Here is a 14,381-nt window from a genome sequence, read left to right as displayed (position 1 = left end):
ACTGGAGAATTTCCACAGGAAATGGGCACTCTAGGCACCCTTCTCTGTGTCTGATGGTGCTATATGTAGCCCCAGTGAACACACAATCCTGGAGCCCAGGTTAAGGGCTCGCTTGAGCCCTTAACCCCAGCTAAGAGCCAGGCTTTAATGCTAGGATAGGTGGCACTGCCCTGCCAGGATCAGGCCTGATCCCAGCTGTTCTCACACGCAGCCTGACCCAGGCTAGACTTTCCTAGCATAGGTTAGGGTGCACATGAGAACAGCCTCAATATATACTTTGTCAGAAGAAAGGCTGGGATGCTGGGATGTTTTTGTTGTTTTTGTTGTTCTTTTATTGACCTCTGCTGCATGTTCCATTCCTCCTGAATTCAAGGTGAACTAGGAGAAATTTTGAAATAAATTCCAGAATGAGCATGCCCACTTTGCCATAACTTTTGTGTTTGTTTGTTTTTCAATTGATAAAACACTGCAAAAAAAAAATAAAAAAGCAGTCCTGGTGTACAGTGAATGCATCCCAAATTGCCTCAGACCTATTTATACATTATAAAACATGCAGGCTGACATACAAGGCACACAAAACATGCAGGCAGTTGCACAAGAGCACTCTTTCACAGTGCACAAGCATTTCTCAAATGCAGTTTCACAATGGAGGGTCATTAGAAATAGTGGCCATCCACTGCACCACTGCATTTGTGCAGTTCTTGTGTTTCACTCAAGAGTGCTCGTGTGCAACTTTGTGCATGTCCCATCACAAGGCACATGGAATGTTGCACTGTATGTCAGCCTCTGTGCTTTACTGGTGTGGCCCTGAGCTTCTGATAATTGGTAGAACACCACACACAAAACGAATCTGGACAAGATCATACATGTGATCACATCAATTGTACATGTGTTGAACGTAATGTGTGAATAGGGCTCAGGTAATTTGGGATTCCAAAATTCAGAGAGAATTTCAATGAGGAGCATTCAGTAAGGATCCGTAAGAAATGTCCCCCAAAAGTTTGCTAGCTCACAAGCCCAAGATGCTTCCTAAACCTCTAAATGTTTTGAGCCAGCAAGATAAAGTAAGGTTATCCACTGTTATGGACACCACAACATATTAGACTCAGAGGTACCAACCCAGAAGTATGTGGAATATAGGCCTGTGTCTGATTTCATTTTATATTAAGAAATGAATTAATGCCTGAATTTGAGGTGAACGTGACACCCAGATCTACCTGGGTAATGCCTGGTAAATGAATTATAGAGGCAGGGGTAATCTAGCATTGTTTATCAGTGTTTGTGGAACTCACAAGAGACAATGGGTCAGGCTTAATTACCAGTCTCACACTGCTGAAATTAACCTGCTGTCCAGTAATCCCCTTACCTCACTGACAGGATGCTTCTGCCTTAGTCAAATGTATTGATTAACTCGTCTCACACATGTACCCCTTTTTATGTTACTTTAAATATTCTCTTGTTATAATTACACACTAGATAGAGGTACACAAAAATAATGTAATTGCTGTCTCACACAAATAGAACTAATTCTCTCACTAACTCCGGACTTTTAACACCTTTTGGGAAGGGGCCCATTTGCAACTCAGAGATGCAGATTTGCTTTGGGCAATGTCCCCTCCTCAAGATAGCAGCTAACAGAAGATGAGATTGAGATCTCTCTGGACTGACCAAATATCCTGAGCTAATTTTGGTAATTAAAAGACAATATTCAGAGGATAGCAGGAATAGACGCCTTTTGTGATCCAGAAGACTCAAATGAACATCAAAGGATGGAACCACTATAAGAAGGAGTCTCTGGACATGGCAGATGCGCAGTCTTGTGCCTACAAGCAATCTTTTGCCTCCAAGCAAGATCTGCTCACACGCCATCCCAGAGTTTGCTGCTAAGCCACGGGGCAACAAGCAGGAACTCTGTCCATGGACAAGGGCTGTCTGTGACTTCTACTGCACAGTGAGAAGCCAAGACTTCCCCAGCCATGGCGCTCTGACGCTCAGCCGTGATCTGAGCAACTGCAAAAACTCCTGTCTCCAGCCAAGAACCTCGCTCCTTCAGCGGAAGAGATCCACCGCTCTCAAGTCTCTGGTCCTGGTAATATGCTGCTCCTTACAAGCCTTGGGTCCCTCCATCTTTTCCCCTCCTTCTCCTCCCCCCCCCTTTTCCTCTACTAATTCCTGACCTCTCCAAACCATGCCAGCCTTCAGCCTTCCTTACCCCCCCCTTTTCCGTCTGTATCTGAATTGTATTAGGCTCTAGGAAGATTTAATGCACACACATATGTTAGTTAGGAACATGTTGAATATTGGTGCTGGCTAGGATGTTCTGTTTAAATGCTGTTAGTAATATATTGATAGAGTGTTCTGCTTTCTGCTCAGCTTGATTGATGTTGTTATTCTTTTATACTCAATAAAGCCCATTGAATCCTTTTAGGAATGGTTTGATCTCCTTTCTTCCTTGCGCCCAGATCCTACATGGTCACTATATAAAAGAACTTGGTCACTTGGTGACACTATGGGACAGGCCTAATTTTGTATGCTAGCTAATGAGCATATTTGGTATATAAATCAGGCCTGGACGGTAACACCATATGACTGAAACCTCTGGGGCTAGGGAGGGCTGGGGGCAAGGCAGGAATATACCTATATTCCCCAACACGAGCAAAGTGCCGGCATGGTGGAGATCTCTGCTGAAGGGCTCTGGAGGAAGAAGACACATGGAATGTTGCACTGTATGTCAGCCTCTATGTATTGTGTAGGCAGAGGAGAGGCTGCATTGCATAGGCAGCAGAGAGGCTGCCCATGGAAATACAGCAGCTCCTGGCTTCCCGGCCGCTCTATAGGTGGCACTCTATGGTCAAGAGCCAGCCAAGCTGCCAGGGGAGTGGCAGCAAATAACTCTGATCGCACACATGATTGGGGCTGTTGAGGTAAGATAAGTTTAAGAACAGGGTAGCCCTGCTCTGGAGCAGCAGGATAGGAGCGGGGCTCTTCACAAGCCTCTCTGCCCGCTCCTACCCTGCTACGGTTGATCATGAGAATGGCCTTAGTCTGTGGCTAGTGCAGCTACTCCACTATGCATCCCACATGCCTTTCCTATCTCTTCCTCCACAAGCTGTAACAAGCAACACATGCCTGAAAATATATTTCATCTCAAAACCACTCCAGCACTGACAACGCTGCCCGAACAGCTGCAATTTGTCAGGGTGTTACAATTGATACAAATATGGAAAGGTGTCAAAACTAGCTTCATTTCTAAAGAGACAGGAGGGGATAGAAGACAAGTTACGTTTACAGATTACATAAGAACAGCCCTGCTGGATCAGGCCCAAGGCCCATCTAGTCCAGCATCCTGTTATACACAGTGGCCCACCAGATGCTGCTGGAAGCCACAGGCAGGAGTTGAGGGCATGCCCTCTCTCCTGCGGTTACTCCCCAGAATCTACTCCCCAGATTCATACTGCTACCAGAGCAAGCAAATGTTTCTGTTTTAATAACTAAACATGTTATCTCTGATAGAAATAGGGCCAATCTAGAGTTGCCTTGCAAACCCCCATTCCTGTTTTTCATGCAAGGTTCATGTTCTTTAACATAATAGGCAGACATTCAACAGGTTCAGCTTGTAGATGCAGTGAATTTCTTTCTGTTGTGTAGCTGTAGAAGGAATCTCTGCTATGAAAAAGGTAGGTGATAACCACATCTCATTTACTATATTCTGATCCAAAGCGTGAAAAAGCATGTTGAATGATCTACACAGGACCCTAGATTTAAACTCCAAATCAGCTGAAGTTGGAAGCTTAGGCTTATTAAATCCCATAACCAATTACTGCAATACTTTCAAATTATTCTAAATGTAAAGATTAACTACAGTTAATCATACAGTGCAAGAACTGTACTTCCTAGGCCCCACTGCAAAAAAGGAAAAAGAAAAGTCTTCCTCTGGCCTGCTTCTCCCTAACACAGGTGGTATTCACTTGTTCAGTGTAAACAGCTAGCAGTCCTGAGCTTTCATTTTCCCCCTCCATTTTTTCCTCCATCTGCTAATCAGCTGTTTAGCACCAATCAGCTGACCTGAGGCATCTCTTTGGGACTGAACAGTTGAGACCTTTTGGAGTTTCTGAACAATTTCAGTTTGTACTGTAGCAGTGCAACTCTTCTAATATTTAGACTCTCAGCCCATAGGGTTAAAAAACAACAACCTTATACTTCAAACCATGTAATGAAGTGATCTGCAAAACTCTGCCCTTCCTAAAAACTATTTGTTCAAGAGTATTAAAAAAATAAACAGAGCAAATAAACAAGTTATGCGAGAGAGACATGAAAAACACCCTCCTTTTGAAAAAAGAACAAACATTGCCTTGAGGCCTAATATGGATGTCTGAATGTTCCCTTGCATGGTGATATCACTTAAGAAGTTGCTGGGCTCTACTAAAAATAAAATGAATTACAGAAAAGCATTTTTCCCCTCAAGCCAAATTGCACACACCTTTTTCCAAGCTGCTGCCTGCAGCAACCTGTCTTTTAAAAAACTGCCAAGAACATGCTTGTAGAACATTATGAGCGGAATCTTAGATCTGTGATTTGCCACTAGATAATGTATGCATAAAAAGAGAAGTTCCCCTTTCAACAGAAGTCCCCCTTCCTGTCCTCAACTTTCAATCCCACTTTCTGGTTAAATTGTCTCCTTCAATGGCAGCCTCTCTGTCACCATTGATACAATACAAGTCAATGCAAACAAAGACATGTGAACACTTTGGAAAGCACAGTACTCTTCCCAATGAGTATGTTTGGCTTTCTTTGCTTCCTTTGCCAGCACATATTTGTGATATGTACAAAAGAACTGACTTCTTTAATACCAGCAAGCAGAAACAATAAAGTGGGTGATTCATTCAAAGAGCACTCCCAAGTGAAAACATCGGTCTCAGCTGATGACAATCCTCCAGGGTTTTTTGTTTTGTTTTGTGCTATTTTTAATGTTAATTATTTCATAAGGGTAATAATCCAACATCTTGCTATACAGATGTTTTCACTGTTGTGTAACAGTAATCAGCACAGGCTAGTTGAGAAGCTCAATCTATACTACTACTACTACTACTACTACTACTACTACTACTTAGGTAGACACCAGCAACAGCCACTTGAAGGATGCTGTGCTGGGGATGGATAGGGCCAGTTGCTCTCCCCCTGCAAAATATAAGACAATCACCAGTTTGAACGGTGCCTTTTTGCTCAGTTAACAGGGCTCAGTTAACTAGGAGACTAATATCCAAAACCTATTTCAACTGAAGATAGATTAAAGCCAAATCACACTAGCTATCTTCAGTTGTTACCCCCAAATGCACTATGCATGCTTACAGTGCCTGGCCTTTCAGTCACTCCCTTCATGACACTGCTCACGCCTATAGCAGCATTAGTCTGAAGAGACAAATGATGTAACCATAATGGTGGGCATTTCTGTGATTGGGAGACAGTCATGCCCAGCCTTAACACATGTAAAGGTAAAGGTAAAGGTAAAGGTAAAATGTGCCATCAAGTTGATTTTGACTCCTGGTGCTCACAGAGCCCTGTGGTTGTCTTTGGTAGAATACAGGAGGGGTTTACCATTGCCTCCTCCTGTGCAGTATGAGATGATACCTTTCAGCATCTTCCTATATCACTGCTGCCTGATATAGTACCAGTGGAGATTCAAACTGGCAACCTTCTGCTTGTTAGTCGAGCATTTCCCTGCTGCGCCACTTAAGGTGGTACAGGAATATATTTCCTATTTGTACTCTGCATTTAAGGGGATTCACTTTTAAGATGATCAATCAGACAAATACAGATAACTGCATACACATACAATGTGATGGCTGAATAGGCCACCTGAATTAGGTTTGCGCATTTTGTATTTTTTCTGTTTTGATTTGTACCAAATCCGAATCAACCCCATTTTGTATTTTGTCCAAAATTAAGCCTTCAGAATCACTCCAGTTTTGTTTTGTATCTAAATTAATCTGAATCGGAATCTGAATTAATTCAGATTTAAAAATAGTTCACATGGTCAAAAGAGTGGGTGAGGGTTATAGTGCCCAATGAGTGGAAGCTACTACAAAGATTTCAAAGGAATTGGGCAAACGGCTGATTTTTGGCAAATTTTTGAAGTTTGCACATCTTTCAGATTTCCCCCATAGGGTATGATGGAGGTTTCAGGAAAAGTATAGCTTCATGTGTGGAGGGGGGAGGGGTGGCCCAGAGTGGAGTGTGGTTGGAGGTAGTGCCCAGTTGGTACAAGGAAGCTACTACAATTTTTTCAGAGGAACTTGGCAAAGGGCTGATTTTTAAAGAATTAATGAAGTTACACATTAGATTTCAGATTTTCCTCGTAGGGTATAATGGAGGTTTATGCAGTCCCATAACTCCACTTGAGGGGCACTGGGGTGGCCCAGAGCAAGTGGCGGTGTAGTGCACATAGGGTTCCAACCACCCACATGGGTTGCCAACCCATGAAGTACAGGGTTTTGTTGTTCTAGAGGTATTCTGAGAGTAGATTCTCTAGTAGCATATGAGAGTGGATTCATGGTTTTTCATTAAAAATCTCATTTGCCACCCAAACCACTGTTTTGCCCCTGAAGCCCCACATAAACAAGTTGAAAGAGTGAAGGCAATGATGAACAACAATGACACTTAATTTTTTGGCATGGTTATTTGAGAATTTTGCAGTGGGTGGGAGCCTGTCCCTGTGGCACTAGCACAGCAGCACAAACCATTTGTGGATTCAAGCAATCTTTCAATAAAAATACTCCCTCCCCATGGAACAGTGACCACAGGTCATTTGAGATAGCAAGATAGACCAATGAACTGCCTTGGTACTATGGCACAGCTTCAAATGTTCATTTAACTGAAGTGGAGTGAACAGCTTCAAATGTTCATTTAACTGAAGTGGAGTGAGCCATAGCCCAGACAAATCAGCCTACTGTTCAGAATTGTTGAGATTTATCATCACTGCATTTAAGAAAGTACAAAACCGTGGATCATGTTTACAAGAAAGAGTGAAGCAACTAAGTTTCCTGGGGATGTCAATTGATTGACAGGGTATTCCCCACCCCCCCTCCTTTTGCCTCCTGTAGTCCCATGTGGATGACCTGTCCCTGCAATGGCAAAAGTTGTGAACCACTGGCTTAGACATCATGTCCCACCAAATTACATTGTGGCCTAAATTACATTAGACTGCTCAACTTGGGCAACAAAACTTAGACACCACTATAACTCATAAAAATCAGAAGAAAAACAAAATAGCTCTTCAAAAGACCCCTAAACATTTGGAAAGAAAAACCTGTGTGATTTCATAACTTTCCTAACCAGCTTCTCGAAAAGCTCCTCCACACAGTTTATACCATGGCTTTTAGCAAGAGCTTTGGAATTGCATTGAGCTCCCAAAGATATTTGGGTATTTCTGTCTCAAAATGCTATTTTCCAAATCCCTTTACAAGGTAAGTTTGCATTTCAATCACACTGAATACAACACATACTTAACTAAACCATTCATGCTCAACAGCTTTTTGCATATCTTATCTTCTGCAAATCGCTGCCTCAGCTGGAATGGAGAGAGTCAGAAAAGTCAATTTCAATTGCAATGCTTTTCTGAAGAACAAAGCATTCTGTCATTTCGATCTGGAAACAAAAAATCTCGGTTCTTTAATTCTTGATTTTGTTTTGGTTACAAAACCTCTGAAATTGCCATTTTCGGGCAGAAAACATTTTGTACCCGAATTGAAATGCAGAAGCATGAATGAATGAATATAAATGAATAACTCAACAAAATTTAAAGATACTAGCATACAAAGTGATTTGAGACATCTTGAAGTTCACCAACTACTTTGGAGTCTCCTTTGATGGCACCAAATTTCAAACAAAGGAAAGCAGTAACTAAGAGCACAGATGGAAACTGCATTCATGACAGATTGCTGATTAACAGGGTCCTTCCAGGAGAGAGTTTGAAGCTCTTATTTAAGACATCTATCACTGTCTATGGAGATATCCATTATGTTGTAGTATTAAAGAAAAATGGATAACCCCGTGTATAGCTACAAGTTATGTTTTGACAGTTAGGAAAAACAAATGACTATCAGCAAATAGATCACTTGCTGTAATTTAACACTTAGGAAGATTTGTTGTAACAAACTTGGTTTTGGATTGTTTGTTTGTTTGTTTGGGAGTTATAAAGTACCTAAGTGAAATTGAACCTATTTGCAATTTCATAGAAATAAACATGGTAGTAATCCCGAAATGGGTTTATGAATAACTGAAGCTTATAAATTGTGAGAAATAGCCACAAAAATGATATTTTAATGCTAAGGTAGCATCTCAGAAACCACAATTGTCCTGTTGTTCATAATTACAATAAACACACAATACCAACATCTAATTATTTATGATGGAACTAAAGTATGATGATCAAGGCAGTATCTGGCCTTTGAAAGGGTACTCTGAACTATTGTCTAACAAGTTAAATGCACATTCCAGTTATTTATAGAGAAGTCAGATCTGCACTATAAAGGTAGCCTTAGACAATGCTATGGCTGGAGTTTACAGAGGATCCAAATGGTGTTCATTTTTATTAGGAATGCCATTTCAGAACAAGATATTCCAGTAACTGCTATTGATCTTTTTAGATTTTTTAAGATGACTCCTAACTTTAAGAAGAAGAACTATTATGCATCCTTTCTGATGAATTAATATATTGAAGCCGCCACTGAGATTGTCAACTAGGTACACAATGTAAACCAGCTGATAGAAGGACTAAATCATTGTGGTCAACTGTCATACCTACTCTGCCACCAGATATATTGTTCAAAACTCTTGCCTCCAAGGGTGCACATAAACACCCTTTTCATGATTACCATTTTTAGCCTACTTTTTGAAGAGAGAAATAAAGCTAATGAAATTACCATTTCCATATATGTGGAAGTGCTCATCCTTAATAACGTTTGTGTTTACAGTCAAAAAGCTGGTACAAACCACTTTTCAGCACATGAGAGTGGGTGGCAGTGAATTCAGATGGAGGTATTCTTATTTCAACCTGGCATTTTGAAAGAAGCAAACTCATAGTAGCCACTCATAGTTTAAGCAACACACTTTTGAGACTCATGTTTTTCAGGTCCAATAAAACCAAAATTACAGTATATAGTAGAGGGTCTCAAGCAATTCTCACAGAGTATTTCTATTGCAATCTACCATGCGAAGCAAAATGGTGGCTGCACGAAGTGGCACCACCCCTTTAGAACTCATGTGTTTACATTTCAAAGCAAACCAAATATATAGAACATGAGAGGAGATCGCAGAGTATCTTGGCAGGGGCACTTCTACTGCAACCCACCATCTTGAAACAAGATGGTGGTCACTCACATTATTAGTGCCACCCCCTTACAACTTGGTTTGCAGTCTGATACAGAGCACATCGGCAATATTGTATTTAAGTACTATTATCATTAAAGTAAGTATTATATTAAATCTCAACCACACTGGCTAGAGATGGCAATCCATTCCACGACACCTCTGAGAAGTGTTGTGAGATTCACCGTGTTGAAAGAAACAGAAAGTGGACCCCATTGTTTTTTGTTCTGCACACATGCCACCTAATGGCTCCTTGTTTCTGGTAAACAGACTATCTGTAGTTTTGCAAATGCCTTTGGAAATAATGGACTTACTTTTGTTTGATGTCATTTGCACAATATTTGTATTTGCGGGATTTGCGTAGTTGCACAACTTGTGCGCATGAAATGCCACTAGGTAGACATACCTCTGTACACCTCTGTCAGCCTACGTCCTCTCCTCTGGGGTCCTTGAAATGTAGGGGCTCAAGACAGTCAAGACATCATTAATATTGTGTAACCAAAGATCAAACAATGGTCTCCTCCTCCTCCTCCTCCTCCTCCTCCCTCCTCCTCCTCCCTCCTCCTCCTCTTTCTCCTCCTCCTCTTCTTCTTCTTCAGTATGTGATCCTATGGTGTGGTGGTAATCTTCCGGCAGCCACATACAGGGAAAGGGGAAGATAGGTGGCTAGGTATGTGCAGGGCAGCCCTGAGGTTGTAGAGAGAGCAGCAGAGGAAGAATATACCTTGGTGACTGAGCCAGCAAGTCCTCTCCTCCTCTACAACATCTTTTATTATAACGTCTGAACGGGGCTATTCTCTGCTGACCTGATAGAAAGGTGTATCAGCTTCTGAGCGTGCCAGCCCATTTTATCAGAACAGGTGGGAACAAGAGGAATCCAAATTCTTTTTTAGTATACAAAGTTATTTTTAGCAAGAGGATGTACAAATTCCTGACTTCACTTAACTCATCCAGTGGTGGTTGATAGCCAATATTTACAGCAAAGGAAATGTGAGGCTGAGGGCTTAGCCAGACATTATTGATGAAACAGCCAAAAAAACCAAAAACCCCTACTTGCTTACATGTCCCTTGCTTGGTATTGCAATGTACAATGCAGATGACATCCTCTATCTGTATAGTAGTGTGAAACTGACATCCTATATCAATTTAAGGTCAATGGCATCCCACATACAAGGGGCAATCATATGCAACTGGGTTAGTAGTATCCAATGGAACACCACCACCACCACCCCCCCCCCCTCTCTCTCTCTCTCTCACACACACACACACACACACACACACACAATTGTCTTTGGAAGAAAAGTGAGTGTTGTCTCTCTTTTTTAACCAATTCTTGCAAAAAGTGCAGAAATAGCCCTTCTCATATACAACCTTCAACTTCTGGTGACTTAACTCTGAAAACATGGAACCTCTCCAGTCCACCTCTTCAACTTTCGGCAGAGACTGGACTTCCTAACTTCCTGGTTCGTTCCAATCTTATGTCTCTGTGATCTAGCAACTTGATTCATGTACTCATTCTTTCATTTGTATGCCACTTTCCTGTGACTGTTCAACCACAAAAAAAGAATTTGGAATTAGCATAGTAGCAATCCTGAATTGCTTAGATACACAGACTTTATCTAAACACATTTCCTACATCTGCATTAGTAGCCAGCACTGTGTTCTGTTACCCATTTTTTCTAAGCAAACGTATTCATAAAGGAAGTCTTTCTTCTTGTACTGGAAAAAAGGGAACTTTAAACATATGTTCCACTGAAAACGATGTCTGTTCTAATTTTGTACTTTGTGTAGTCACAAAGGTGAGTAGGGATAACTGATTGCAGGGACCCCCTTCATCACTTCATAGCTTCTTTTTTGGTTTCCATTTCCCACTAATATACACAATATGTTGCACTAAGTGATGAAAACGGGAAGCCTCTTTCCATGACAAATTCAAAAATCACAACACAGTGAAAGAAAATCTACAGTATATAACAGTCTGGAGATTTATGCAGCAATGGCTTTATTCCCCTTCTCATCTATTTGACATAAGTGTGTTCAGTATATTATAATGAAACTTCTCCATAATTACTGTTATCATTTTTCTTTTTACCCTTTCAGATAGTGTTGCCTGACTTCTCTGGAGTATGCAGTGAAATCTGGTGAATGTTACAATTGTTTTGCAGACAGGAAGTGACCGCATCATTAACACTATCCAGAAGTGCGCAGTGATAAACCTTGGCACAGCTACAGACAGAAAAAGTTGGGCAGAATGACACAAGACATTGCACAATATATTTTGCAGTTCAAGGAAGAAAACCCACATGAACTCAAAACACACCCCATCCAAATAAACCTTCTCCTTTGCAGACTATAAACAGAATATGTTAGAGGTAAAATATATATATTAGCTATGGCAGGGTAGTGAAATGAGATATTTTGCTGTTTCTATATAAATGCTGAATAGGTTTCACCCTCAGTTTATGTATTCTTCAGAATATGGCCTCATTTTAATCCACCACGGTATAGTCAAGTTGTAGCTACCATCTTGAATTTATCTTGGGAGAATTTCCTGCTGTTATTATCTCAAGATTCTGGCAGCTTAATTGAGACTGAATACTGCTAACTCCACAAAAAATGAAAAGAAGAATACAGGAAGGGGGGGGAAGCAATCCTTATAAGTTTCTTTAGCTTTAACCTGAAATCTGATATGTTAATATGACTTTCTACATACTCTCTATGCCTCTGCTTATTGTGGAAGCTGAATGATTCCTGTCACTTCTGTTTTGGTGTGAAATAAGAAGCTGGCTACAGAAGTTTATATGAGATCCAAAATACTGGATTGAGATAAATTCTCTCTCTCTCTCTCTCTCACACACACACACACACACTCTCTCTCTCTCTCTCTCTCTCTCTCTCTCATATGGATTCAATAGTATTCAATCTCTCATTTAGAAATTATATTTTCTCATTTGGCAAAGGAACAAAAATAGTGATAGTTGCCATTTTTTAATAGATGCAAGAACCTGAGTTTGCTTCAACTGGAAACATTTTCCCTTAATGAGTTCAGGAGAATCAGAATATTTGCTTTGGCTTACCAGATATTTTTACTTCATCTAGCCCATTCAAGCAAAATCTGCAGCAGGAGAGGCCATTACACTTTCTTCCATGTGCCTAACTCAGCAGGTTTGATAGCCAAGTTTATACTTAGGCAATACTATGTGCAGACTTAGGTAGCCCAGATAACAGAGTGGAAAAAGAAGAAAAAAACTTAAATATTCTGAGAAAACAGATTAAATATTAAATATTTATATATGAGCTAGAAATGTATTAAATCTATTTGGATTGGGGTTTTTTGGGGTTGTTTTTTTAAAAGAAACAAACTAAACTATTTGCTGGCTTAAATTCAATAGATATCTTAGTGCTTAGAAATAGGCAAAAAATGGGGTTGGTAATGTTAAGCACATAGTTGACATTTATCACAATGGTGATTGTCATGCATAAAGAAGATTGCCCAAGTATTGCTCTTTTGGAATAGATCAATCCTATGTGTACAAAAAACAAGTCGTTCTAGTAAGAACTAATCTGACTACTTTCCTTCCACTGTCCCTACAACTAGACTAAATTTGGTCCAAATCAGTTGAGCAGTTCAGAAGTTAGCCCACATGCCTCAAACATTCACATGTCCACCATCTTGAATTGGGGTGGATGACATCATCACAAACTATGCTTTTGAGGTGTCCCTACAACTGTACCAAATTTGGTCCAAATCAGTTAAGCAGTTCACAAGTTAGCCCAATTGCACCTCAAACGTGTACATATCCACCATCTTAAATTGAGGTGGATGACAATGTCACAAACCACACTGTTGAGGTGTCCCTACAGTTGTAGCAGATTTGGTTCAAATCAGTTAGACAGTTTACAAGTTTGTTCTCTTACGCCTCAAACATTCATACGTCCACAATATTGAATCAGGGTGGATGACATCATCACAAACTATGCCGTTGAGGTTTACCTATGTGTCCTTGCAATTGTACCTGATTTGGTTCATATTGGTCCAGGCATTGTGAAGTGGGGAGGCACACACATTGGCACATGGATGGACACACAGACACACACAGATATGGAATGCTGGATGATCTCATAAGCCTACTGGAAAGTAGATGTTAAAAAAAAAGAGTATACAGCTTAAGTGCATGAGCTGGGAAGAACCAACTTAAAATCTCAGCTCAGATGAGATTCAATGAGTAGCCCAAGGAAGGTCACTATCTCTGACCCAGTCTCTCATCTGTAATGTGGGGATAAGAATAGTGGGTTGGCAAAGGAAATATTTCCATCTCTGCTCCAGCACCAGCTTATGGACTTAAGCTGTATACTCTTTTTTTTTTTAACATCTACTTTCCAGTAGGCTTATGAGATCATCCAGCATTCCATATCTGTGTCAGGCAACAAGCAATGAGACACTCTTTTTTTTTAACATCTACTTTCCAGTAGGCTTATGAGATCATCCAGCATTCCATATCTGTAGTCAGGCAACAAGCAATGAGACACTTGCTCTGCCCCGTTGCTCTGCCTGCCTCACCTAGCCTGTCCTATCCCTGATGCTGATGGCCCCTCACTGCCCCCACCTTCCTCACCAGCTGTGCTCCTCTTCACTCTCACCAGGCCAGCCTCACCTTTGGGGGTCACACCACAACTGTTGCTTTTGTTGTTGTGTGACCCCAACTGCTGTAGGTCAGTGGCAAGGAAAGCAGGACAGTGGCAAGGAAGGCAGTGTGGACAGATGGACAGGTTTGTTGCTGGAGTGGAGGGAGGAGGGAAGAGGGGAGACAGTGAGGGGGAGAGGCCACTACTGGATACAAGCTCTGTCCATGCTGCTGTGTCAGCAACCTATGACACCAAGCAATGGCTGGGCCATGTTCAGGAAGTTGGGACAGGCCTGGGGGGTATGGGGACAGCACCAGGGCCAGTGCAGAGGGTGCCGCCTGCAAGAGAGGCAGGGTGGGCCCAGTGAAGTGGCAGGCCCAGTAACAGTG

Source organism: Hemicordylus capensis, chromosome 3, assembly GCF_027244095.1.
Source record: "Hemicordylus capensis ecotype Gifberg chromosome 3, rHemCap1.1.pri, whole genome shotgun sequence".
NCBI classification, from domain to species: domain Eukaryota; kingdom Metazoa; phylum Chordata; class Lepidosauria; order Squamata; family Cordylidae; genus Hemicordylus; species Hemicordylus capensis.
Note: the sequence above shows the minus strand (reverse complement) of the source record.